This window comes from Haliaeetus albicilla, chromosome 24 (assembly GCF_947461875.1).
Source record: "Haliaeetus albicilla chromosome 24, bHalAlb1.1, whole genome shotgun sequence".
NCBI lineage: Eukaryota > Metazoa > Chordata > Aves > Accipitriformes > Accipitridae > Haliaeetus > Haliaeetus albicilla.
The window spans coordinates 1,251,298-1,277,536 of record NC_091506.1 but is presented as its reverse complement, the minus strand read 5'-3'; the positions used below and the strand labels follow the sequence as shown (position 1 = coordinate 1,277,536).

Genomic DNA, 26,239 nt, shown 5'->3' with positions numbered 1-26,239 from the left:
TTCAAAGATCACTGACAGTGTGGTATATGTTATTGGTCTATCTCAGCCTCTATGCTAGATATACCATTGTCAAACTTAATTGTGGTTACTTGAAGCGAAACAAATGCATTAAAACATGCTGCCATATTATGTTAACAGATCTGAAGTTGTATAGTGTCATTCCATTACATTGCATCTTAAACTGATTTAATACTGTGTAATACAACATGACAAATTAGTAAACAAAGGATAACAAGCCTGCCTACCTGATGTCAAGTTAGTTTGCAAATTAACATCACTGTATATAGAAGGAAACACCTTCCCTCTCTACTGACTGTTTAAGAGTACTTTTCTGTATACCTGACCAAGGTATTGCCCTAGCATTTGCATTTCTGATGACCTTCTTAGTCTATATTCCTGTAGCAGCCCGGTAAGGCAAGTAGAATCATTTCCCATTTCATAGACATGAGGTTAAGCAACAAAGAAAGCCTAAAGGACATGAGGTTAAGCAACAAAGAAAGCCTAAAGGATATATCCAAAGTCAAACAAAAAGCCTTTGTGAATACTGTTTTCCCAGCCTCTGGCCAAGTCTTTAACCACAGGACAATCCTGTATTAAGTCTTAGGATTGCAAAAGTCACGAGTTACCAGTAGAAAAGGACTTACTCAAAAGAATGAAAGTATCAAGGAAGCAACAGATGCCTTATTGAACATGCCACCCAGTTGTGCACACATGTCCCTGGCCTCATGAGCAGCCAACCCCACCCTTCCCATCTGAGCCAGGCAGCTGCACTCCCACACAGGAGATGAGGTATCTAGCAAGATGAGCAAAGACCACCAGATGCTGGAGACTATTTAGGGAAGGTATCAGTATATACTTCTTCCATACCTATATGCTTCCTTAAGTATATGGTATTAGACACTGTCCATAAAAAATGAAACAGAAGAAGGACTGCAGACTAACAGACAGACCTTTGACTTGATGCAACACAGCTATTCCTACAATCCAGAGAAAGTGCTTCAGAAGACAAACATTGAATCTAATGATAGAGTATAACTTATGCTTCTAAGTGGAGACAGTGGCATACTTGGTAAAACACGAGCGTCAGAGTGACAGCAAATTCATGGTGGAAAAGCAGATACTAAAAGCTTGGTAATAAACCACTGGTGCTCCCTATCCCTGGTCCTCCAGCACCACCTGGGCCTCAGGCAGATCTGTGTCAGGGACCTCCTCTCTGCCGGCACAGGCAGTGCAATCGCAGCAGAAGGCTGTGGTTCAATATGCACAAGAGCCCAAACTCAATTCCAGCTGATAGTGACCCTCCCAAGGCTGACTGACAGTGACCCTCCCAAGGCTGACTGACAGTGACCCTCCCAAGGTGTTCCAGCACACAGGTTTTTCCAGAGGGGTAATGAACAAGGGAAGAGATAACTGCCAAATCCTCCCTCCCTGGTGTTCAAAGAACACAGAACCTCTGAGTTTTCAGTGGAAAACCCAGAGTGGGATATGCCCCCTCCTGGAAACAAGCTTTTGCACTGTATTTGAACATCCTTATATCTCTGACTCTGTATTACACAGATCCAGCAGGTCTCCAGGGTGAAGCAGGGGACCGAGTTTGCAGACACTGCTACAATCAGGCTGAAGGCTGCTGTACCTTAATCTGATTACAGGCAGAAAATAACGTGCAGACCTCTGTGTGGCATAGACTCACCTTTGACTCCTACAATGCAGGGCTGAGCGGTAGTGTAGCAGTATTTTGACAGACTGATCCACTGCTTGCAGACGAGAACATCGTAAGTAGTATAAGCACAGTCCCACCAAGCATGGGAATCAATCCCATTCTCCCTTTCTTTTACCCCTTTGCTTGTGGCTGCCAGTTTTCTTCCATCTCAGTTTTCTGTGGAGAAAGTCGGAGGAGTTAAATCAGTATGCAGGATAAGGAGACAAAGGCCAATCGCCGTAATTCCCACTAGAAACCAGGTAGGGAGACTTAGAGCCTAACAACGAGGAAAAAAATAGATTAAAAAGAAAAGCAATCTCCCCCAACTGGAAGAATGCCATGCTGTAGAAGGCCAAAACAAGTGCTTGAAGCTGCATTTCAAATCCATGGGTGACTTATCTCAAAACAATGTTTTGAGAACAGAAGAGATTCTCCTCAAATTATTAAATTGATTTCAGATGAGATCCTTCTGGCAGACCCATGAGAAGCTGTTAAACCCCACAACAAATCTAGCCTCTCAGATGAGAGGTGAAAGACAAGCACTCTCCACCCCAGCTGTGAGCAGGACTTGCACACCGGCAACTTTTGGCACTTACCTCACTCCATGCCAAACTGGGCTTGAAATTCAAAACCCAACTCTCCAGAGGTTTGGAACCAAAAGCAGGAAGAGAGAGGGAAGAGACAGTCGGGTGATAACTCGCGCTACTGGAAAATCATCAGTCTGCCCTGAACTCTGAGCAAAATAGTTTCTCCACCTCAAGGACATGCTTGGTGACTGCTGTCAGATGGCTCTGACAGTTAAGCCTCTGATGCACCAAACCTCAGCACACGTGAAGATTGGTAAACTGAAGCCATTGACTTGATAAGCTTCAGCAAGGAGAACGCCATCTGTTTCAAATCCAAAAGGCAGCTCTAAGACACGTTCAGTCTCACTGTTCCATTTTCATCTGGACTGGAGTTTTAGTCTGGCCTCATCCAATGACTCGTGATCAGCATCTTTAAAATTCAATTAGAAACAAAGATAAAGCTGTAAGTACAGACATACTCAAAGCTGTGGTCTTTTCTATTTGCTTTTTTTTGGCTAACAGTTCGGTCACTATGGAGTCAGACTACTTAAATAGGTTTTAAATCTTGAAGGCCTTTGAAGACGTTAGGTCACACAGAGAACAACTGTAGTAGACTGAAAGTTTTGGCAGTTTATAATTATCTCTTGGGGTTTCTCTTACAGATAATTACATGAGATTCTCTTTTACAGTTCAACTAATTAACACAACTTCCTTCATCCATTAATGTCACCAATACTCTGGCCTCTGCCCTGCAAGGGTGCCCTCATGGACATGGAGACGTAGAGGAAATCAGAAGGGTCCTGTTATCTTTAAATGCCTTGCAAAATCTCTAAGACTGTTACTTTCATCACTGTTTTCCCAACTGCTGTGGTTCCAGGCCAAGACAGCAATTAAATGCACACTGCTATTCAAAAGCATGGGAATAACCAGACTGAAATTAAACTAAACAACTAATCTAGTAAGTAAAAAAGCAGAGTTGTATCTTGGACACAGCTACATTTCATCTCAGTGCAGAGAAACTGAATTCCATTTCCTACAGATCAAATAGCTTCAAACTCTGGAAAAGTCTGAAGTCGAGATCTAGGAATGAACAGCAAGTGGAGACTTCTTTTTGGTTTCTATGGAAGCAATTCTTTCAGTTTTATTTGTAAAACCAGCTAAACCTACCACTCAGACTTTTCTGCTGGAAGACTTCTTAACATACATAGATACTGTAGTCTAAGGACAAGCGCCATTCTGTGTTGAGTGGCCATGACAATCCATTAAATGAAGCAACTATATTAGGAAAATATGTCTGCTATTTTATTAGCTGTTCTGAGGCAGACATGATGATCTGAGGCTAGAAGATTTATACAGACAGTACATTTTATTAGATCAACTGCTGGAACTGGGGAAAAAAAAAAAAAAAAGACAAGCTCTCAGGCACACAAGCCATGAAGACACTTGTCCCCATTACAGCAGTCAGTCTAATAAAATATATTACCTCTTACTATAAACCTTCCTTTTCTGTAATTTTAGTCATTGCTAATGTAAAAAATTTTCTTTAAGCGACTCATGCTTGCCTTTTTTTTTTTTCATTTTCTTCTTTTCTGAGGAGATGTTACACCTCAGCTATACAAGAACCCGAGTACACAGGAGGCTTCTGGAGCACATCAGTCACTTAAACCTAGCACTGGTGCTAGCACTCACTATTCGCATTATCACCACTGCCTCCAGCTGCATCAGCAGGAGGATGCCATTGCCTCTGGGGTGGAGTGATTAGCACAAGGCTGCTCTTAGCCCTGTGACTCCCCACAGCTCAGTCTCTGCCACCAGAAAAACATGTAAATATCCTATTGATTTCAAGAGAACTACACCTGAGTTTCTTCCTCATTGCAATTCCTAAATTTCTTGTTTGCTCCTTCCCATATGTGTACTGCCAAGATACTTTGCCTTAGCAAGCAGTGCAATAACCTCTCCACTGACAGGGGATGTGTATCTTGCTCAGCTGTGTCAAAGGTTCACTTAAAAAATACCCTATGTGACCTTGATGCAGATTTAATCTGTCATTGTACACTCAGTTTAGCTCCAGTCTTGCCTTTTTGCAGTCCTGTCCTAAAAAAGTCAACTAGATATCTTTTCATTCACTTGCAATGTATTGAGTGACCTTGGCAATAGTCTAATCTATCTTGGCAGATTCAAGATAGAGAAAACAAGCAATAGAGACAGACCTGCTGGTTTCTGCTATTGATCAGTGACTTGAGTGAAAACTCATTATGAGCAGAAGGAACGTGTCAGGTACAAGTTCTCCTACAGAGCAGCAGCAAGTGAGGTGCAGAAACTCCTAACCAAAGAAAGGGTGGTTATGCGTTTGCCTTTTTTTTTTTTTGGGGGGGGGGGGTATGGCTGTGGGAAGGAAGAAAAGGGCAAGGCAAGAAGGAAGGAGCAGACAACACTTCATGTCTAGTGAGGCTGTGCATCAGGAACTCCCAATTAAGTAAACTGTAAGTTTACTTAGCTAAAAAATGGCAAAACATTTATCTTCAAATTAGCAAGGTTACACTGTCAAACTTTACAACAAGAAAGGCCAAACTCTTAAGAAAATACTGTTTCTTAGTGTGTGTATATACATACACAAAGATAATACTAAGATATATATACATACACACTAAGTAAGACACTATTTAGAGTATTCCTTCTGCTACTCATAGAAACTCGAACAAAATCTAACAACACAAGAACAGTCAAATAAGCTCCTATTATTTTACTGGCAATCAGTGTATAACACGAACTTATTGATATGATTGTTTGAATAGTGCTGCCTCCCCTCGAGACAGGTCTTTTTTTATCTCAAGACAATTACTCTGTACTATCTGCTGAAGCACATCTACCCTGACCTAGTGCATCTCCTCCAGCCTCCCCAGAGCACAAGCTGGCAATCATGCCATGCTGTTTGGCACTTCTATTATCCTCTTTCCTCAGGTTGCCTTTGTGCCCCAGGATGAACAGAGACAGAGGAGACTACTTGCTTGTCTCTGTATTTTATGTGGGGGAAACATAATCAATGCTCCTTTCACAAGATGCTCCAAACAAAACACTGCTTGGTCACTGGGAGAGACAGTACCCATTGCTAAGACTCTAATTGGGCACCAAGAGGAGCATTTGCTCCTGTGAGGGAGCTGCTCCCACGGCAAGAGCCAGAAGCGGTTCCTGGATTCTGGGGTCTCTCAAAACTCCTCCTTACAGCAGGAGGCAGTTCAGATGACAAGCACTGCAGTCCAAGCTCTTACTTTGGCTTCAGCCTTGGAGTTAACAGCCACACTCATGTTTCTCACTAGTGCTGCACTCTTCCATTATGTCTTAAGATTGTAAGAAAATACAACCATGCTTCCTCTTACTGCAGGGTGGCCTATCCCCCACCCTCCACAGGTCAAACCCATGTCAAAATTTCACATAAGTATCAGATGGTAAGCTGAGCTAGATGAAAAGGAGAATTTCCAGCATCCAGCTGAGAAGAGGAATATAGGACACTGAATGATGTTCACTGTTTACAGACTTCACACCAGGAGAAAACATAATGGGGGTGGAGGGAAACAGACAATGGAGTAATTGAAAACAACCAGGAGTAGGCACACACAGTGAGGGGAAAATGACAGCACAGGACAAATCCTACATGGGAAATCTGATTTCTTTCACATTCCTCAGTTTTAGAAGTCTAACCCTAGCTCATATTATTGTGCCTGCATGGTCTCCTTTAAAGGGTCTGTTAGGTCAAAGACAGACTCAGTCGTCCTCCCTTCACTCATACTTCCAAAAAAAGGAAAAACCTCTAGATAAAAATTAGGCAGAGCAAGACATCAAAAGGAGAAAAATCACATAGCAGAACTCTGGGGAAAGAGATAAAGCAAGCGAGTGAGCAGTCATGTTCTATGTGTGCAGCTGATCCACCCCAGTAAATGTCAGCTTCACTAAAGGTCACCGGCTGTATTGATTCCTCAACACTTTAATGTAGGCGATTCTGTAAAGCAGCTCTTTTCATGATGGATCAGACAGTCAAACAATCTAGCATACTGACGGAGGGAGGGGAGAGGGACAGAGAGCAAAACACATGCTATTTCACTTGCTGCTAATATGTATGGATAGAAATGACATCAACCCATAAACACATTCATATATGGTGGAACAAAAAGTATTACTGACTTACAATGCAATCAAACAAATACCTTCTCTAACATATCCATATATGTAGGTATAAAACTAGGATTATCTCCATCCTTGCAGATTTTCAACATGAGACTGGATAATGCCTGGAGCAACCTAGCCTGATCTCATAGCTGACCCTGATTTGAGCAGGGCATTAGACTAGAGACATCCTGAGGTCCTTTTCAACCTGAATTATCCTATGATCCATGAAACTAAGGCACATATCATAAAGGTACATGTATGGAAGCTATACGCATGGAAGGAGAACATGATGGGTCATATCCTAATTTCTGCACCAGTAGTTGATAATCTTACTAAAATAATAATCTCAAATACAATGCAAGATTTTAGAGGTTTCTTATATTTGAGGTCAAAGAAATTACCAGGAGAAGATTCTCAGCCATTTTAATATTTAAAGTAGAACAATGTGCTTTTTAAAATATTTGGCCATCCACAATTTGCTGAGCCAGGTATAGAATTCAGTAGGTGAATTCACAGAACTTACATTGCATAGGAGAAACCTGTCATAATCATAATGGCTTCCACTGGTCTTGCTCTATGAAATCAACCTGGTCTACATCACTGCCACTGTACCTTTAAATCTGCCAAAATGCAACTTTGCAGTAAATACAAATTCAGAGTTGGGGAAGCCAACTGGGATTACAGTGAGGGCCAGTATCCAAAGTATCAGTGATCTTCTACCTCATGATGGTGGTCATCATCATAAAAAAAATACTTTGCTACAGAAAGGTCTCACTGTCATTCAACACAACAGGGGTTTTCAGAGCATTGTAAAGTTTTTCAGCCTTTACCGCTCTTCACTGCCTGCCAGTTTAGTACCTGAAGTCAACCAATACAACCACTTTTGAAAACCATATACCTTTTACCTCCCCATCAACAGTAGGTAATAAAACATATCCTAGTAAACGTGTTAGAAATACAGCAACAAATACAGATCATGACGAACCTGCTAGATCAGCTAATCCCCTCAGAGGTCAACACTATAACAGCAATTAACTGTGAATATTCATACTTTCACAGACTAGTAGTGCTTTCAAGCTTTTCAGGTGAAAAAAAGCAAGTCACAGGGTTATTCTTTGTGGTTGCAACTTCTGACTTCCATTTGGCTAGAAAAAGACCTACTGACAAATCTAATTACTGAGCTACATTAGCTGGGAAAAAAAACCCCACACATGCATTTAAGTGCCTATTTTGTATTTTAGGTGCCAACTTCACAGCTCTAAATTCATCAGAGATACCGTTATTTAGAATGGGTACTATATTCCATATGAAATTATTTGTCTCACTGTTGATGGACTGTTGGTTATTATGCCCCTTTGAGATTTAAAGTCTCAGTTGCACAACAACTTGCAAAAGGAGCAGGCGTTTGAATGTGCACACATATTTCCCCATATAATATACACAAAAGGGGAAGTATTTACCACTAAGATAAGCTGACACTTAAGCCTAAAGCATAAGCCTTTGTAAATGTTCAGACAAATTCCAAATCATGGCTTATTTTTGAACAAATATTTGTTAATACATATTTGAGAGGTATGTAAAGGCACAGAAGTATAGTGGCATTCTTTGGGACAGATCTCCATCTAGTATAAACTACCACATTTAATTGAATTCCTTCAACTAAGCATGTGAAAGAAAGTGGGATTGTTATTTCTAACAGATAGGGATTTGAGTTCATTTCTTCACCCGGCACCAACTGTGTGATCTTCAACAAACGTGAAGAAATAGCTCCAAACCTTCATCTCTGTGAAGTATTTGTTCAGCACCAAGCCAGGAGAGAAAGAAATCTTCCCTCCAGGCATGATGCTCCATATTACCACCATCCACGTGTACCTCCATGTGTCACTCTTCGTATTCATCGTATTTATCTACTGTATGTATTCACGGGCCAAGCAGAAGTACTCATCAGCACTGATATCACCAGAAGATGCATCAGGCCTTTTTGTCTTAAACATAACTAAAAAAAACCCAAAACAACAACAACAAAAAAAACCACAAAAAAACAACAACAACAAAGTCTAACTTAACTAGTTCATTGCGACTTGGTACTTGGCAAGAGTCAGTAAGTGATTGAGAAAAGCAGTTACAGTAAAATAGCCTATGGTATTTCATGCAAGCCCTATGCAGTTAATTGCTAAATAGTTAATGATAATGGGGCCTAATGCTAATGGTGTAAGTAATAGGAAAGATTAGGAAATAAACATTTGATTGGTATATTTGTGTTCACATTGAATTAACAAGTTTCTACTGATTAATACTTTCACAGGCTATCCTTACCCAAAATAAAAAGAAGAAACAGCCACATAGACCAGGCAACTAAGGGTTTGTTTTCTGTTGGGTTTTGTGTTTAAACTACCCATTTCACAGCTACAACATAAGCAAGTGAAACTGGATGAATGGCTCATTTATGAAATGATCAGGTGCACCAGAGAAATATGCTGGCAACAGCATATTTTCTGGCCTCAGCCAATTTACAGCATTTCATTTCTGTGGGGGTTTTGGGTTAGGGATTTAAAACACTTCAGTTACAAAAGAGAAAGTGCTCTTATTCAAGAAAAAAAAAGTCTGGAAATGAATGCTTCGTCTAATAACTTTTAGTAGCCTTAGTGACAAAAAAGCCCTACAGGTTTGTTCATGTCTTTCTATACACTCAATTCTTACTTTACATCCTTCTTCTAAAGCATCACTACTACGTAACCAATGAATAATTAAAAACCCTAAACCAAATAGGATACCATCTCCAGACCTATGTGTAGGTACACAGCAATATAGCATATCTGGAGGAACACGAACATAAAACAGTGTTCTCAAGATACCAATAGACCCAAGTTACATTGACAGCTGTACTTGAGAGACCAGAGGTAATTGAATTTTCAGTAAAGGGTACATACTAGTGTTTGGCCTGTCTTGACTTTAGCTAAAGTTCATCAAACATTTCCAGAATCAGTGACAGAGACATAATTTAGTGTCCCTAAAGCCATCTGATCAGAAATGGAGTAGGATATCTATAACTGAAGAGCTAAGGAAAAGTCTCCTCAGGAGACATGTTCCTTCCCAAAAATAAGTAAGATGACATTCAATAAAATTGGCTTTCTTTTCTCTTCTTCTTATAAGAAGTTTTAAAACAAGAGCCAAAAAGTGTGGTTTTCTTCTTTTCTTTCCCTGCAGCTCAAGGCAGGGAACAACAGCATGGACCAGGGCTGGGCAGAGAAGCAGGAGACCTGCACTTGGCTCTCTCATCCATCTCCCTGTCACGCTGCAGAAGTTGCTCAGCTCCCTGCTTTGTATCGGGTGCCAGTATGACAGCCCTCTCCCCACTGACCTCTAAGGATGGAATTCTTCAGAAGAGGTTTTTATTTATTTTTGCTCTTGGAGGCAGAGGACCGATCTTAGACTAAAATAGATTAGTTGAATAGAAAAGTTGAATAGAAAAGTACTTGCTACTCTACATTGAGAAACTATGGCCAGCCCTCACCAAGACCTCCTGCTTTTTAGCAACATAGTTTGCCATCTGACCACACTATTCCCAAGAATACCTTCCATTATTCCAGAATAGTCCTTCAGGCCTTGATACAGCAATAGAGTAAAGCACATCCTCAGCTTTAGCTTGATTTCGTTAAGAAACTTTAAGGCACCACCTCTGTTTCGGCAGGAACTCTGAATACACTCTACATAACAACAAAACAAGCAGGAAAAATTTATACAGTGTAGGAGGACTGAAAAAAGCAATTCTTATGTGCCTGTTAAGAAAAGCTTCAAAAGCTTTGCTTTGAAACAAAGTGTTAATATTTTTCATAAAATATTTATAAAGTGGTACAGAGTATTTATAAAAGCATATAAGCATATTTTTATAGACAACTTGGAAATTCTCAATACTGGATTTAACAGAAAAAGTGAACCTCTGCTTTGGAGTACTTTGCATCCTTTTGCATAATTTCATCAACATGTTAGGTTTTTCAATAAATTTTATAGGATGATTTCAAAAAGCTTCCCAATGGTTTTAAAATTACACGAAATTTGACAGAGCTTTTTCACCACAGAGAATAGGGTCACATCTCTTCTTATAAACCTATTAGAAAGGGATTCATTTTATTTTCTCATAAATAAAGTTTCATCAGAAACATTTACAATTTTATACAACAGTTTAAAACTGTTCACTGAATCCCAGATAACCTGTTCAAAAAGGAAGTACTGGCAGGAAAAAAAATCCATGGTCTCAATAGCCAGCTTTAATGTCTAAAGGCTGCTGAACAAAGTGCTTACACAGTGGAAATAATGCACACACAGTATGTGCCGCAGCCTCCAGAGCTCCCTTCTTTACCACTTGCCTGGACAGTACCTGCACTGCTCTTTGTCCGCTGCTACATTCACTGCAGCAATGCTGATGCCAGCAATTTTTATATAGCCTAAACCCACTATGTTTTGAATACCACAATCACTTTGCAAGTTGGCCTTCATTGCACCCTTGGTTCAGGGTAGCTCCATTCTGGATGGATCACAGCAGGGGGGGTCTGCTCTTCCCAGTATGCCCTTAGTGTCCGTAACAGGCACACAACCATGCATACCATCATCTGAAATAAGGACAACAGCAGCTGTGGAAGTCCTAAGTTGCTTCAGATCTGCCACAGATATGTGAACATAAGGTTTAGCCCCAAAGGCTCCAACTTCCCAATTCACAGAATAGGAAAGATTACATTGTTTGGAGGTCCTGTTCAGGTGATGCGTCAAATGCAGTCGACATTTCTGATAAAAGTTGCTGGGAGAAAACTATACCAGCTATTTACTGCAGATGCAACTTTCACCTATGTGTTGGGACTAACATAATCATAAGTCATTTAATCAAAAATGTCCTTATTATTATTGGATTAGCACAGCAAAAGTATTGCAGTCCCTCGATCTTTTATTCCTGTAGGCTATATATCCTCTCCAGCAAAAAAAGGTCTATTTCCTTTTGGAATCATGGATTTTTCTACTAAGTAACAAAAAAGGTCAGCTTTAAAATTAAAGCAATACTTTCACTGTGTTATTCCTGTCCAGTGAATATAGCCATATTTCTTCAGCACGTTAGTATTATTGGATTTCTAAATCACATTTCAGTAGCTGACACAAAACACATGCAAAAAAAATTCCAGTATCAGTAACAATACCAATCTTGAATGGAACCATTTAAAATGGGTCAACACCACAAGAACATTTTATTTAAACATAGCATATGTGAAAGAACCACTCTGGATACTTACTAATAATGTCATAGGTATTAAGAAACAGACACATTTTAAGCCACTTCTCATAAAGACTTCCTATTGGGCTTATACGCATAAAACTGTCATATCATCATAAAAAATAGGGGTCTAAAATATTTCACCAGTCTATCACACTGACACAAAGCAGAATCAGCTATACTTAAGGTATGCCAGCACAACCTGTTCTTCAAAAGAAAGGAAAAAAACACACCATCATCACCTCCCAAAAAACTAGGGACAGGGAGATATAAGGATTCTACAAAATTCAGTGACTGATTACTCTAGTATTTAACCCTCCTCCTACTTACAAAGTTTTTGTTATTAGCTGATATAAACTTCCTTCTTGCAACACATGCTTACGTTCTATTCTATTCCCAGGGTACATAAATAATTACCATCCTTATTGCCACACAAGTGTGCACACAAACATGAGAAACAATGAATAGCTGATTTAAATTCTGCATGTGCAATATTTAATATAAGTTGTAAACTATAAAGGACCAGGCTGTGTAATGTTTACTTGCAATATAAACTACTTGAATCTTTCAAGTCAATAGGAACCCTGGGAATTAATATGCATGTAACATAGCATGTATTCCCCACACTGGTCTGTCAAACCACAGCCTCTGTCTCATTTAAACTCACTTATTTCCGTAGCTCTGCGGATTGCCTTAAAGTGAATTACAGAAAAAAAAAAAACAGGTATTAGTGTAATACAGCCATCACTTTTGCAGTGATGACATCTTCTTGAATGGGACCTCCCTCTAAACATCAGGTTTAATTTAGATTACAAGCTCTCCATGAATAATTTGGTTTCAATCATTTCTGGAAGACACTTAACAATGAACTATCATTATCATCACAGTAATAGCCAAGATGATCACTGTCAGAGTCCCATACTGCAAAAAAATTACATTCCTTGACTCAAACTGTTGTCTAGTTTAGTTACTAAACACATATGGCCTGTAAAAGGTAGACAAAGATGTTCCAGCAAAGGAAATATAATTAGCAGAATGAGGATCATCAAGCTGCCAATATGTTACATTTAGTGTTACAAAGCTGTTTTACAAGAAGAGAACAAAGTGACTGGGGAAAGAAAAACCAAATCACCAAACCAATCAAACAAAAAGACACCCCAAAAACCTTACTGAGAAGTCACCCACCAATACTTGAATATTTACCTGCACTTAAGAGGGAACTAAAACAAAACAGGAAAACTGAAGTCAGTTTCTACTCTGCAGTTGATTCAGAGGCATCACAAAGCATTTATCATGGGCAGGATTGCACACTCACCCCCACAAAAGAGGGAAGAAAGCTGGCTAAATCTTTGAAAGACTGTCAGTGGAACAGCAGACTGCAAGCAATGCTGAAGAGTACATGTATGAGAAAGCATCATTCAGGTCACCACCATAGGTCTGTGCTAGAAGTACACAAAACTCTGCATACAGTAGCACATAGATGCTACTTACCTTTTTGTAAGTGCAGCTCTAAGAAATGCTTTGTTCTCTAAGACCATGAGGTGGTGAAAGAAAAGATCTTTTCTATCTATCTTCTTTATAGGAGAAAAGCACTTCCGCGTTTAAAGGACTGTTGTCACACATTTGATATTCGGGAGTACCTAAGAATTGCTACACTGTTTTGACAAGTATACTGAGAGCTGTTGAAATATCATTAAAGTGTAACAAAACAGATTGCTCTTGAGCAGTAAGGAACACATGTTGCCCTGGTACCCTCCCAAGCAAAGACTGATAATGAATGGAAAGCCTACAATATGGAAAGCTGTATTTTAAAAGCTAATGCAGGCTTCAAAAAGGTGATATGGGAGAAGTGACAAAGGTGGTTTGGGTTTGGTTTTTTTTTTTTAATAAAGAATTAAAGTTAACTTCATCAAATGAATCTACCACATTAATACAACTAAAGTACTATTTGAATCCCGTGTGCTACTCTGGAATAACAGTTAGTGATTATAGACGGGCCAAAAAGGACTAACCAGTTTTGTGACACTGACCTCTCCAAATACTGTTTTCTGAAACAGGTTATTCAAAACTATTCACAGTTTTTAGAGTCAGCAAAAAAAGTGAGGAGGATGCTATCTAAACTTAAACTAGTATATGAGACTACAGCATAGTTCTAACCTGTCTTAGGGGTTTCTTCCATTCTCCAGACAACACTTCCAGCAAGAAATGCTGCTTTCACATCACGTTGTCCTCAGCTGTGTGATCTCCAGCACTGGAGAACCTCAAAACTCAACTGGATGCGACCCCAAGCAGCCTGGTGTAACCTTAAGCTGGCTGGCCCCCTGAGTGGGAGGATGGATCCAGAAAGCCTCCAGAGCTGCATTTCAACCTCATACCACAACTCTGAAAAGCTTCATTTAGACAAAAATCCATTTTCATTTCAGAAAACAGTTCTCTACACAGAAAACATTTAATTGGTCATAAATGAAGGTGTCTTATCAAAGTGGTAGGTGAGAGACAAGAAGTACCAAGAGGAGGAAAAAAGGAAGCAAGAGAGAATGAGAGCTTTCTAGCAGATATGTCCAAGCTGTACTCTTTAAATAGCATCTCTGCACATGCACACACACGTGGCCAAACATAGGGCCTGTAAATTCTTCAAGTCCCACTGCCTGTGAGCTCATGTTGGCAGAGAAATTATTAAATAGAGCTGTAGCGATTATACCTCTGTCTCACAGCAACACTAGAGGAACTTAATTTGATACAGTCCAGATTAATAAACAGAAAACAGATGAGAATTTATCTCTATTTACTACAAATTCCAGGGGGAAAAGAAAACTTTGTCAAATCTGTTTGTGTCTTTAATATTGCATTGAAGTCTCCAGTAACTACTTTGCGCACTGATCCTGAGGCAGGAGAAAATTCATTCATATTTTGGCTTCCAAGAGCAACGCAAAATACTTCCTTTTCCTTCTGCTTTATTATTCTCATTAGAGATCACACAAACAGTAGCAAATGCAGTAGTCTGCATGCATAAGGAACCATTTTGGATTAATAATTTCAAACTTTTCCACCCCGAAAATCCAGAGAACAGGCCAGTTTAGAGCATACAACACTCTTTTGAGGTCTGGAACAGAAGCTTACCACAGGTGACAGGATTAGCTACATCATCTTAGTCATACAACACATTTTATAACCCTCTTAACACTTTGGAGACATTAATTCAAGCAGCTTTTCAAGGGGAGAAAGCCCGCCCAGCATGTACACAATGTTAACTTTCTCAAATACATTCTGTCAAACTAAAGCCAAAAAAATAAGAAACCTCAAAATACACCCAGTGAGTCCATGCCTGGTGGTGTCAGCCAAGAAAGCAAGTAGGTGCATTATTTAGCCCAGTTTAGAACAGCACTTACCCACACGTGTAGCTTTTAAGCACGTATGTTTAATTCTGTGATTCTTTAAGTACTTGAAGACAGTGAGATAATTTTGACTCCACATTATTCATCTTGCTTACATGCTATATTCCTCCCACCACCCCACATCCATCTCTGCCATTAAGTTGTAGGCTTGCTCTTGAGCAAAGGACTCACTACTCTGTCTGCATGCAGCCAGGCACACCAAGGTCCCACTATTAGAGGCTGCTAGGCACTAAAACACCACCACCAATTTTATGGGACAAAAGGAATAAATGCAAAAGAAACCTTTGACTCAGCTTTAGGAAAGTGAGTTAGAAAACAATATTCAAATGAGAATGAGTTTGACTGGTATTTTCCATCCCATATAGGCCAGAGCTGTTCTCAGTTGCTGAGAAAAAGCAGTCTATATCCCATCAAGCTCAATACAAAACCCCTTCCCACCAGCTTGGCACACTGCTCACATCACAGGCTTTAGAAAGGTGTATGGCAGAACTTCACGCCAGGTGAATTTGCACATTGGATTCAACAGCAGAGCATACTGCTCTAACCAGGAGCCACCACTCAAGAGGTGAGAGTCAACAGCCACTTCCCAGACACAAGGAATACAAGGGGGTATTTCGCCCTCACAGACTGAAGCGGACCAAGCCATCCCACCAGCTGAGAAACAGGTTTGTAGCTTTATTCACTGGACTCTGCAGAGCTGCATGGGGACACAGTAGGAGGGAGGCCACGCCACCCTCTTCAAAAAGTATCCCATCCCATGTCGTGGGGAAGGAGTTACTACCCCAAAGGGACTAAGGCCAAACATCCCCCACAATAGCCCACCTGACAGCAAACTAGATTACAGGGACCAGGAACAAAATAGACTACAGGCAATAGTAACTTCCACAGCTTGCCTTGCTCAAAGACACTCTCCTTGCTGTGATTCATGTGGCCCCGATGACTCCAAAGTGGGCATCACACCGGGCTACTTTATGTGCATCCGTAAACTGCTATAATTCAGCACAAATTCGTTCTGGGGAGGATTTTGGAAAACGATGAAATGTTAGCATCCCTCCAAAAAAAGAAATTATCTCACTGGGTATGACAGAATTATAAAGTATTTCAGCATTAGTAAGTGTTACACAATGCATCACCTGTATAAAAACACCAAACCAAGAAAAATGGTACGTGAATTCTTCCTCAAAGCAGTTCCCTTGTCAAGCCTACCACAAACACTCTTAGTCTTCATTCCTATGGATTCAACTTAACCTTTTGGAAATGTTACTGCTGATAAACTTAAAGGAATAATAAGGAAACATTCCTTTTCTTGAAGTTTCTGCACCTGACTCCTCCAGTCTCTCCCTCTCACCTTCCTCTTGCTTTTGACACTACTAATCACTCCCCCCTCATCAATATCTCATGTTCCCTTGGCTTCCGTACCCCATCTTAGCTCACAATTCTTTTCAGTCATGACTCTAGTGTTTCCTCCTTGCTCACACTTGCTGGGAGTCTTTAAACTCACTAAACATGCTCTGCCATTAGCTTAGGGAAAAAGACCCATTACCCACTCATCTGAAGCCAGCCTCACATTTTGCCCCAGTTCCAGGCAACAGCACACACCAACATTAGCAAAATCAAAATCAGACACTAGGCTGAACTTTCGATCTCTGGCAGCCACATCTTCAATCAACTGAATCTCACACTCCTACAGTTCAGAAGGGGCATCCTCTGTTGTGGAAGTTATTACCCTGGGTTGCCAACCAAAAAAGCCAATTACCCTCTGCAACAGGAGTACCTGACATAACAGCATCACCCTGTATGGGGAACAGGAACCCAGACTGGTAGAAGGAGTTTCACTGCAGGAATTGTCATCTTCTTGTTTATACAATTAATCCATTCAGTCTTCTCTTAGGGTTAAGTGTTTAAAATAGATGGTAAAATGCAAAATTTTGAAATGGTAGACTTCCTTTTACTTTTCTCTTTCAAAAGCCAATTTACATTTTTGACTGAAGATAGTTTGGAAGCACCTTACAATACAGTTCAAATGCATTTCTGTCATTTTTCTTAATGGTGTGAAAGACATCACCTGAGAAATTGGCCCTTCAAAATTGCCTGTGCGCATGTCCGTCGTATTTCATTCATTATGTTTAATAAGGAAATTGATACAACATCATTAAACAGTGCAATTAACTGTCCTAATGACACAATTACAAATGTACCTTAACAACATGAAGAGAATGATAGTTGTCTAAAAATTAATTTAAATTATTCAAGAAATTTATATACAAAAATACAGATGCTTACTATGGGAAAATAATGATAGGAATCCCCCCCAAAAATATAAAAGAGACAATATTTAGATATTGACTAAGCACTACTCCAAGCTCACTGACAAAAACTGCAGTCAGTTTCGGAGAAGCAGCTGTAAGCAGCCAGTTACTCAATGCGTGGCACAAATGTGGCCAGGAGTCATTTTGTCACACATCTCTAGCATTAGCCCTACTGAACATATAGCAAAAGATCATTCCTGAGCAGAGACAAGGAAATAGGATCCATTCAATGGTATGAGGAAGTTTTTTCATGAAACAGACTGCCCAGATTAAATTTGAAAGCCATTACCCAATAAATCTTCAGCATTTCTGCAAAGGTGCATACCTGTACTATCCCATCCTTCTGGGACAGAAAATAAACACTAGCTATTATTTATATAAACGTTGATCACATTTTCTCCCTTTATTTGATGGCCAAGACCTCCCAAGGAGTGGCTGCTATTTAAAGTGAAATTATACTCAAATAAACAGCATCTATCAGAGGATCATATCGATTTGGAAATAAAACACAGCCTTTGCTGTTCTAAGTGAACCACTGAGAGAATCTGGAAAAAAAACCCCACACTTTTCCAATTGTTCATCAGTCCAAAATTCTATGAAATAAGACTGCCTCAAACTAGGCTAACCTGTCTCAGATGAGAATTCAGCTGAATCTTCAGCAAAATAAATAACTTATTCTGAAAGCGCATGCGGCTGTAGCAAGTGAACATTACTTACTCTGCTGGAGAAGCAGCATTTGGATGATTGTTTTTACAAGCCAGCTGTACATTACTGCATTCACTCTGGTGTTTCCTATCACTCAAGCAAAGCAGACTTATCTCCGAATCCACAAATTAATTTCCTCCCCTGTGATTACTGTTCTTTCTTGGTCATTTCATTCAAATAAACAGGGAATCTCTTTACATTTCATAAAAATGTAATTGTAAAAAAAGTTAACAATTTAGTATTATAAACAATGGTGTGTCTGTTCCTGTAATTTTCCTAAATTCTTCTCTGGCATTTCTTGGTCTTAGAGCGCATGTTCTTGAAGATCAGAAGAAATGCAATACCTTTATCTTTGTTTAAACACTCAAGCCATGCAGTACCACAGCTGACTGAGCCCAGTAAAAGAGATGCCCTGCTGCAAAAGCACTAGTCATTTTTCTGCACACTTTTAGAAACAGCTTAATGCAACTAGACACAGATTTTGATTAAATGATTCAAAAGAAGCACGAAAGTCAAGTGGAAGGAAGGAACAAGCAAGAAGCAATGCTCTTCTAGCAGAATGGTGGCCAAGATACAGGCAAATACAAAAACTAAACCCCCTTAATGGTGCTTTAGGAAGAAGTGATGTGTTCATTACAAAATTTTTACTGTTTTTCTTACAGCTTCTGGGGCTATCTTTCACATTTTGAAAAAGTTCACAAACTTATTCCTCAAGTGCTGCAGATGCTTTGACATTCATGAATTTTAGCTCATACCACATTAAATGCTACACAAAGCATACAGTGGGTCATAAAAAGCTGTCCAACTATGTAGTTTAGCTCGGAGATCATTTAATTGATAAATGAACAAGGCTTTTTGCACCAAACTAATAAAAACTTGATTTGGCTTTCACAGAGGTACCCAACGCAGAGCCCTAAGTAAAACTAATAGCAGTCAATCATTGTACCGCATCCTTCACCTCCAACATAACAGTGAAACTCCTCCTTGTTACAGTGTAAAGTGCAATTCCTGGGGCCTCTTTTCAGCTATGCTCATCAGCAAAAGCAACAGAGCTCCATCTTGTCTAGGCCCCCCCAGATCAGTACTGCAGAACACCCTTATTTAATTTTCTGTGATGGTTTAACCCCAGTCAGCAACTAAGCACCACACAGTCACTCACTCACTTCCCCCCACCCAGTGAGATGGGGGAGAAAATTGAGGGGGGGAGAGTAAAACTCATGGGCTGAGATAAGAACGGTTTAGTAGAACAGAAAAGAGGAAACTAATAATGATAATACTAATAAAATGACAATAGTAATCATAAAAGGATTAGAATATACAAATGATGCACAATGCAATTGCTCACCACCCACCAATCGATGCCCAGTTAGACCCTGAGCAGCAATCTCCCTGCCCTCACTCCCCCCAGTTTATATACTGGGCATGACATCACATGGTATGGAATACCCTGTTGGCCATTTTGGGTCAGCTGCCCTGTCTGTGTCCTGTCCCAACTTCTTGTGTCCCTCCAGCTTTCTCGCTGGCTGGGCATCAGAAGCTGAAAAATCCTTGGCTTTAGACTAAACATTACTTAGCAACAACTGCAAACACCAGTGTTATCAACATTCTTCTCATACCTAACTCAAAAACATTGCACTGTACCAGCTACTAGGAAGACAATTAACTCTATCCCAGCTGAAACCAGGACATTTTCCTATAATAACGTAGGAATTAATAAACCTATAATATTTAATACATGATGGAAAAGTTGCTTAAGGAGCTTCTGTGAAGAAGAAATTCAAGGATGTTGCTCTAATAATAGGTGGTATGAAAATGTGGAATCCCAAAATAGTCAGTGAAATGAATCTTAAATTAATTAACAATTCTTTAAAAGGAATCTACTTTTTGAAAAAACAGATTATGTTACACAAATATAAATCAGGTTGCCACTAAGAAATAATTTGCTTCTGAAGTGACATTTGTCAACTAAATGAATAAGTACTTTGACATTTGTAGAAACTGTGAAACTGCTAAAGCTATACACTACTGCTTAACATTATTTTTCCTTTATATAAAGAGAGTCACAATTTGAGCATAAAAATCCCTCTTATTAGGCAGAGAATGTCAAGTCTTATTGCCAAATTTACTGTAGTGATTCAGCATGAAAACAAGTATTGCCCTTTTGGCTTTCAGCACTTCAACACTTCCATTAAAGTGCCCATTCAATACCCACATTAACTTTACTACAATGGTATTACTTAGGCCAATAAAGGGGTATTTTATCCAAGTCACTAGACAATGCTAAATTCCTTCTAGCACTAATACAAAATCACCAAAATATAATGTCCATCTTGTAACCAGCTCATAAAGCCTCAGACAAGTGGTAATTAAGTAAGCCTAGACTCAGGCATACTTCTTGGCAGGCCACCTATCCATCCAAAAAATGACCAAAGTCACCCCTGCCCCTCTGGTCAGGATATCTGAACTGGGGGTACTGGGGCAGGCAGGGGGACCACAGACTCTACAAGAAATGCCATACGTCTGGCAGCCCTACTCAAGAGCTGCAAGACTGGGATCGAGATCACTGAAGGGCAATTTGGTTGGACTAGCAATTGCAAATGTCATCCTTTTAAAAGATACACCGATCAGAGAAACTCTGAGATATATAAGCACTAATAAAATATCCCTCACCAATAAATTTCCTGAAGCGTGGGCAGCCTGACAGGCTGGACTTCTGAACACACGGCATACAGCACAGGTGCCTCTAAGGAGTCTCCTGAACAGAAGTATGACCCCCTAATATTCAGAAGCAATATGCCAAGGAACAGTCCTCCAACAGCATAATTCACACAGCCTGGACAACTACCACATGCAGTTTCCAAAGCACCAGTAACTCCAGCCAACGCAGGCTGATGTCCTGAAGCTAAGGAGCTGAGCTTGGGAGGGAGGCAGACCCAGGCAGGGCTGGGGGACAGGGAGGAAAGAAATCAATGGAGGTTTGCCTGGGAGAGACCAAAATCTGAGGCAAATTTAATATTGATGAAGAACAGATGACAAATAACATTACCCACAAAAGAGAAACAGAGACAAAAGCAATCTTGGATCACTAAATATACCAAAACAATGTTAAACAATCACTGAATTCCTCACCTAACTCCACAAATTTCATTTCTGGAAGACAATGTGAAATAACCCTTCAACACCATCCACAAAACCTCAAATGTTTGCCTAAATGTTTAAACAACTGAGAAGCTCACACACAAACTAATGCCCGTTTAGAGACAAAAATCAAAGCAATATATTTTTCCAGATGCTCTACTGGATTGCTCAAGCTGTAATGGCACACTTATAAGAAACTATAATAAAAAAGACAAAATGCTCATGCAATACAGCATGAACATAGCAAAACAGCCATTAATATTGTTCTCCCAAAGAAAAATGGCTTACTAAATAGCCTGAAAGGACATCTGACATGCATCTTTCCCTGTTTTCAAGAAATATAACTATACATAAACCTGATATGATTACTTGCTAAATCTAATAAGTTCCTTTTTCTTTGATGGTTGTTTTCTCCTTAATGTGCTTTAAATGCGTAATAAAAATATAATGAAAAACATACATTTATTCTACGTGGCAGCTACTGCATATTCCATAAAAAAGTAATCTTATAAAGTTTAATTTTACAGTGTTTCTTAAACCTATTTCTACTTATTCACTATATGCAGAGGGTATCTGCAAAGGAATTTAATACTTAACATAACACTTTTCTTCACCGACATTAATGCCAAATTTTCTCTTTACAGTCATTGTCTTCTCCCTTCTGTAAGCCTAGAAGAAGAAAAGCAAATGGATTTAAGGTTTCCAAAGAGTCTCATTAAAATGTAAAGTCCAAATATCCGCATCATTTTTTCCGTGATTACTTTAGGACTGTTGTGGGATTTTTCCTGTCTAGGCATTCGTCTTCCATAACATTTTAATATCCTTGAGAAAACTCTGAACTGAGCTTAACTTGTTGTCACTGGTGATAGCGGTGCATCTGTTTTGCATTAAGGGAATGCAAAATTGAGCACAAATGAATTAAAGACCACTTACTTTTCAAAAGGCGTTTGTCGGAAGAAACACCAGCAAATAAAAGCTATTGACAGGAAATCCTGTGCAAGTCTTTAGGATAAGACAGTCCAGAAAAACCTCTTGGGACAGTCTCACTTGTTTCCCCTTGCAGCAGAATTTACTACCCAAAATCATATTTGCAGTCAATGGTCAAACAATCAATTATATTTTAAATAATCTTACATTACACACATTTGTCTTACATGCCCCGCCTTTCATTTAAAGCCAGAAAAAACTGCTACAAAATTCATCATCAAGTAAGAGCTTTCATTAACTTCAAGAGATGACAAGTAGTTAGGACCTACAGATGCCACAACCTGTTCTTATTACCAGGTTCAGCATGTACTCCAGGTCTTTGGCTGGGCAGTGTAAGTTGCCCTCCCATTACAGTCACTTCAACTGGCTTTGATCTTAATAGATTTTTATCAAGCTACTTGTCGTTTTAACAAGAGCTGTGTAGAAAACCACGTATCTGTGGTACCAGAAATTCTGTGCCCCTAATTAATTAGGATGTGTTCCCCCCACAAAAGCTGGAAGGATGACATTTGCCATGAAAGTTCTAGTTCTTTCACAGACAAAAGGCTCTGCGTGCCCACAATCATCCTAACAGTCCTCCACCACATCTATCCCAATTTCCACTCATCTTTCTTGGGCACACTTGCCCAGAACTGGGGGGGGGGGGGGGGGGAATCCTGATGACTTCGTAGAAATTTGACAGGTCTCCTGGGAACAGAGGTGCTCTCCTGCTCCTGAAGTAGAGACATCCAATTAATTTGTAATGCCGAGCGGTTGCTTTGGTGCTGGCAAGGATCAAACCCTACAAGTCAGAATTCACTTCTGTTCCCTACTGACAGGACTATGCACTCTGAAACCCAGCATGCCATGGCTACAAATAACACCGACCATATCCACTCTTCATATGGGAACACCCACATGTAAGACAGTGCAGTGGATCTGGGCGCTCCCGATACATCCAATGCTTTCCAGAACATCAGATGAGCTATACAGCACCCACGCACAGCAGTTTCGATGAGGTGGGAGGGGAAGAGGCATGTCTTCTTTCACAAGAAAGATCCTTCTGGTAGAACGCACCCTGTGCGGCTTCAGCGGTGTGACTGCAGAGAAAACTGTAGGAAATAGGATCGTTACTGCCTGCAAAGGAAGCTGTTTTCACTAAGATGATTGTAGTTACAAAGGAAGGGAAGAAAGAGGAGAAAAATATTCATCGCTGATTTCAAACAAATGCCCAAACCTTCACAATAATTTTGTATAAATTTTCATCCACAGGCTCACAGTATTTTGTAATACTTCAGCTCTTTGCACTAGCAGAACTAATTGGGGTTTCAGCTGAGGGTCCGGTAATAAAATATTTCTTTTTCAAGAACATCCCTTGCCAGAGCTGGCAACGTCAGACTTCACAAACACAATCAGTGGCAGGACTGAATCCCGCCAGGCTTCAGGAGTGTTTATTTGGTGTCAAAAATTCAAAAGGAGGAAGTATTTATGCAGCAGATAAAGTAGAAAAGCACATCTGAAACAACAAAAGATCTTACTTAAAAGCAGTTGAACTAAAACAGTTTACTGGCACTTGCAGCTGTACAGCATCTACCTATACAGCATTTTCAGTGTCAGGAGCTAGATGCAACAGACATAATTAATTTTCTGTTTTCATAAAATAGTGTAAACATCCTCAGTAAAGTAAGCAGCAACTTCCAGATTCCGAGATTTAAACCAAAACTTAAAGTTAATCCTTTTAGTCCTCATAAGTGTATGTCGGAAGGGTGACAGGAAAAAAATAAAAACTCAGTGATTGCAAAGAGCAGTATGTACAGAAAAAGGAGATGCGCTCAGGTATTTTGTGACACAGAAGGAACTCTTTCCCTCCACAGCTGCCCATTTTAGGGCCACCAGACTAAATTCTGACCTTGCTAGAGCCCAAGGGTTGGCAAACATTCTCTAACAGGGGCCAGAAAGTCTCCTTCTGAAATTATACTTTGAATCCCTCCCTCAAAGATCTGCACAGAGTTGTTCTCCAAAGCATCTCACCTGTTCAGCTGCTGAACCTGGGGTCTCCAAGCCCTTCCACTGCATTGCATTTAGAACTACGCTATTTTACCACTAGTGCTGTATACAGTATCCTTCAACTACATTAGAGCCCATTATACTCTCTGTCACCATAAAAATGCCACTTCATAATACACTCAGGCAGGATGCTTTACTGTTTACGACAGATGGCAGAACTAAACATGCTTTAAAATGGTTTAAATTGGGAAAAATCTTCCTCTCTCTGGCCATCACACAATTCATTTTCTTGGGTTAGTGTGCAGATAAAGTGGTAGCAGCAGCTCTAAAAATGAGGCATCTGTTGAAAGGCAAGCTTTTCTTGAAGTGCTGCACATCAGTTCACAAAACTTAACGTGCTGCCGCTGCTCAGCACAGCTGTCCTCACGAGGCAGCAGACCTAACACCACTGCAGAAGCAGCACCCACACAGGGAGGTTTGCAGCACAAGGACCAGCCAGTCTTTCTGAAGCAGGGCTCAAGTAAGAAGTTGCTCCGATGGTGCCCAACAGCCTGCACCTGCCAGCTTTCTTTCTGCCCTCTCTGGCTAATAAACCATAAGCTGGACTAGTCAGCAGCACAAAAGGTTCGCTGTAGCAAGGATTAATTTCACTTTTTTGTTCTAAGACATTGCCGATCCTGAGATCAGCAGCCTTTTATGTTGGATAGACTTCCTCAGATGCTGAAGGCGCATTTACTGCGGCTTAAGTAGTAACTATATAGGGCAGTTAAGTTTTTTTTCCTCATTTCAAGTATGAAGAACAGTAACAACTTCTCAGGCTTGGATGGGTCTTCGGTCTGGATTCAGCAGTCTACTGACACCCTTGAGCAGTCACAGTAGCCCACAGCTATATCCCTAATGCTCAGAGAGTGGTTTTGAAAGAATCTACAATCCTGACTTGCTCCCCAGCCCAGCTGGCTCTGACAGCCAGAGGCAGGCTGTCGGACCTGCCTGCTGATGCAGTGAGCAGCTGAGCTGTGCTTAGCCCTGCAGAGCCTGACATGCACCAGGAGGTGACCTGGGGCTGCACCTGTGGGTTTGTTGTCCTTACAAACAGCATACCTGGTCCTAAGGACAGCCTCAGGGATCCCCTCAGGAATCCCACTTAGTGGGATTAACCCAAGAACTTAAAGCTAGACATGTGCTTAAGCGTTTTGATGAGTCATGACATCAATTCTCTTTCTTGCACCTATTTGGGTTCCAGTTACTTGATAAATCTTACAGTGCTGCTTCTACCATGTATTTTCCCCCCATCTTTACCCTTAAATACAAAATGAAAGAGCCATTTGCTCATCTGAGCAATACTGACATGTCAAATTTGCTCAAACAACAAGGATCAATAGCATGCAAAACTCAAGAGACCTGCCAGGACATGGAAAAATATAATAAAGATCAAGGTGACAGCAGGTTTTAATTATGTGAGAGGAGAAGGTATGTTCTGTAAGGTCTTTGCAATTTGAGACTATAATCAAAATGTCATCAGCCTGCCTCTTGTATTTTCAATCTCTTAGGAAAATGACTAAAACTGGTGTAACATTTTCAGATTAATTTTGATGCTTCCATCAGAAAGCCTGACATTTGGCTAATGTCAGACATCACCTACATTGTCATTTGATTTCTCTCTTCCCCCTTGGGTGTCACTATACTAATGACCTAGAGGTGGTAATGAAATGAACAGATTAAGGACAGAACTTTTGAAAATGAAGCAATATATGGTTTGACATTAACATGCCACTCGTGGAAATGTTCAGAAATGTATGTTATTTGCCAAGCCATACGACACAGGTTATTTAAAAACTAAGTGTAAACATCCTCGTCATTTACCCAATTAGATGATGATCCAATTTGCTTCAAGTACTGTAAGAATTTGCATCAGAACACAAGGTATCTGTGAGGAACACCAGAAAGTCTCTAAAGTTTTACAGTTATATCACTGTCTCCAATGTAGGAAGACGCAGATTTTGCCCTCCCTTCCACATGAAACAGCATGC

At 40.1% G+C, this 26,239-nt stretch overlaps 1 long non-coding RNA gene across 2 annotated transcripts in view; it reads right to left on the bottom strand.

Moving 5' to 3' along the window:
- LOC138690825 (uncharacterized) overlaps nucleotides 1-23,664 on the bottom strand; it is a 116,267-nt gene extending 92,603 nt beyond the window's left edge. For both annotated transcript variants that reach the window (XR_011329627.1, XR_011329626.1), the window contains exons 1-4: nucleotides 23,121-23,664; nucleotides 20,769-21,905; nucleotides 2,296-2,695; nucleotides 1,691-1,876 (exon numbers count right to left, since the gene is read on the bottom strand). This is a non-coding gene — a long non-coding RNA (uncharacterized lncRNA). The remainder of the gene's footprint in view (nucleotides 1-1,690; nucleotides 1,877-2,295; nucleotides 2,696-20,768; nucleotides 21,906-23,120) is intronic.
- Between the last annotated feature and the right edge of the window lie 2,575 nt (nucleotides 23,665-26,239).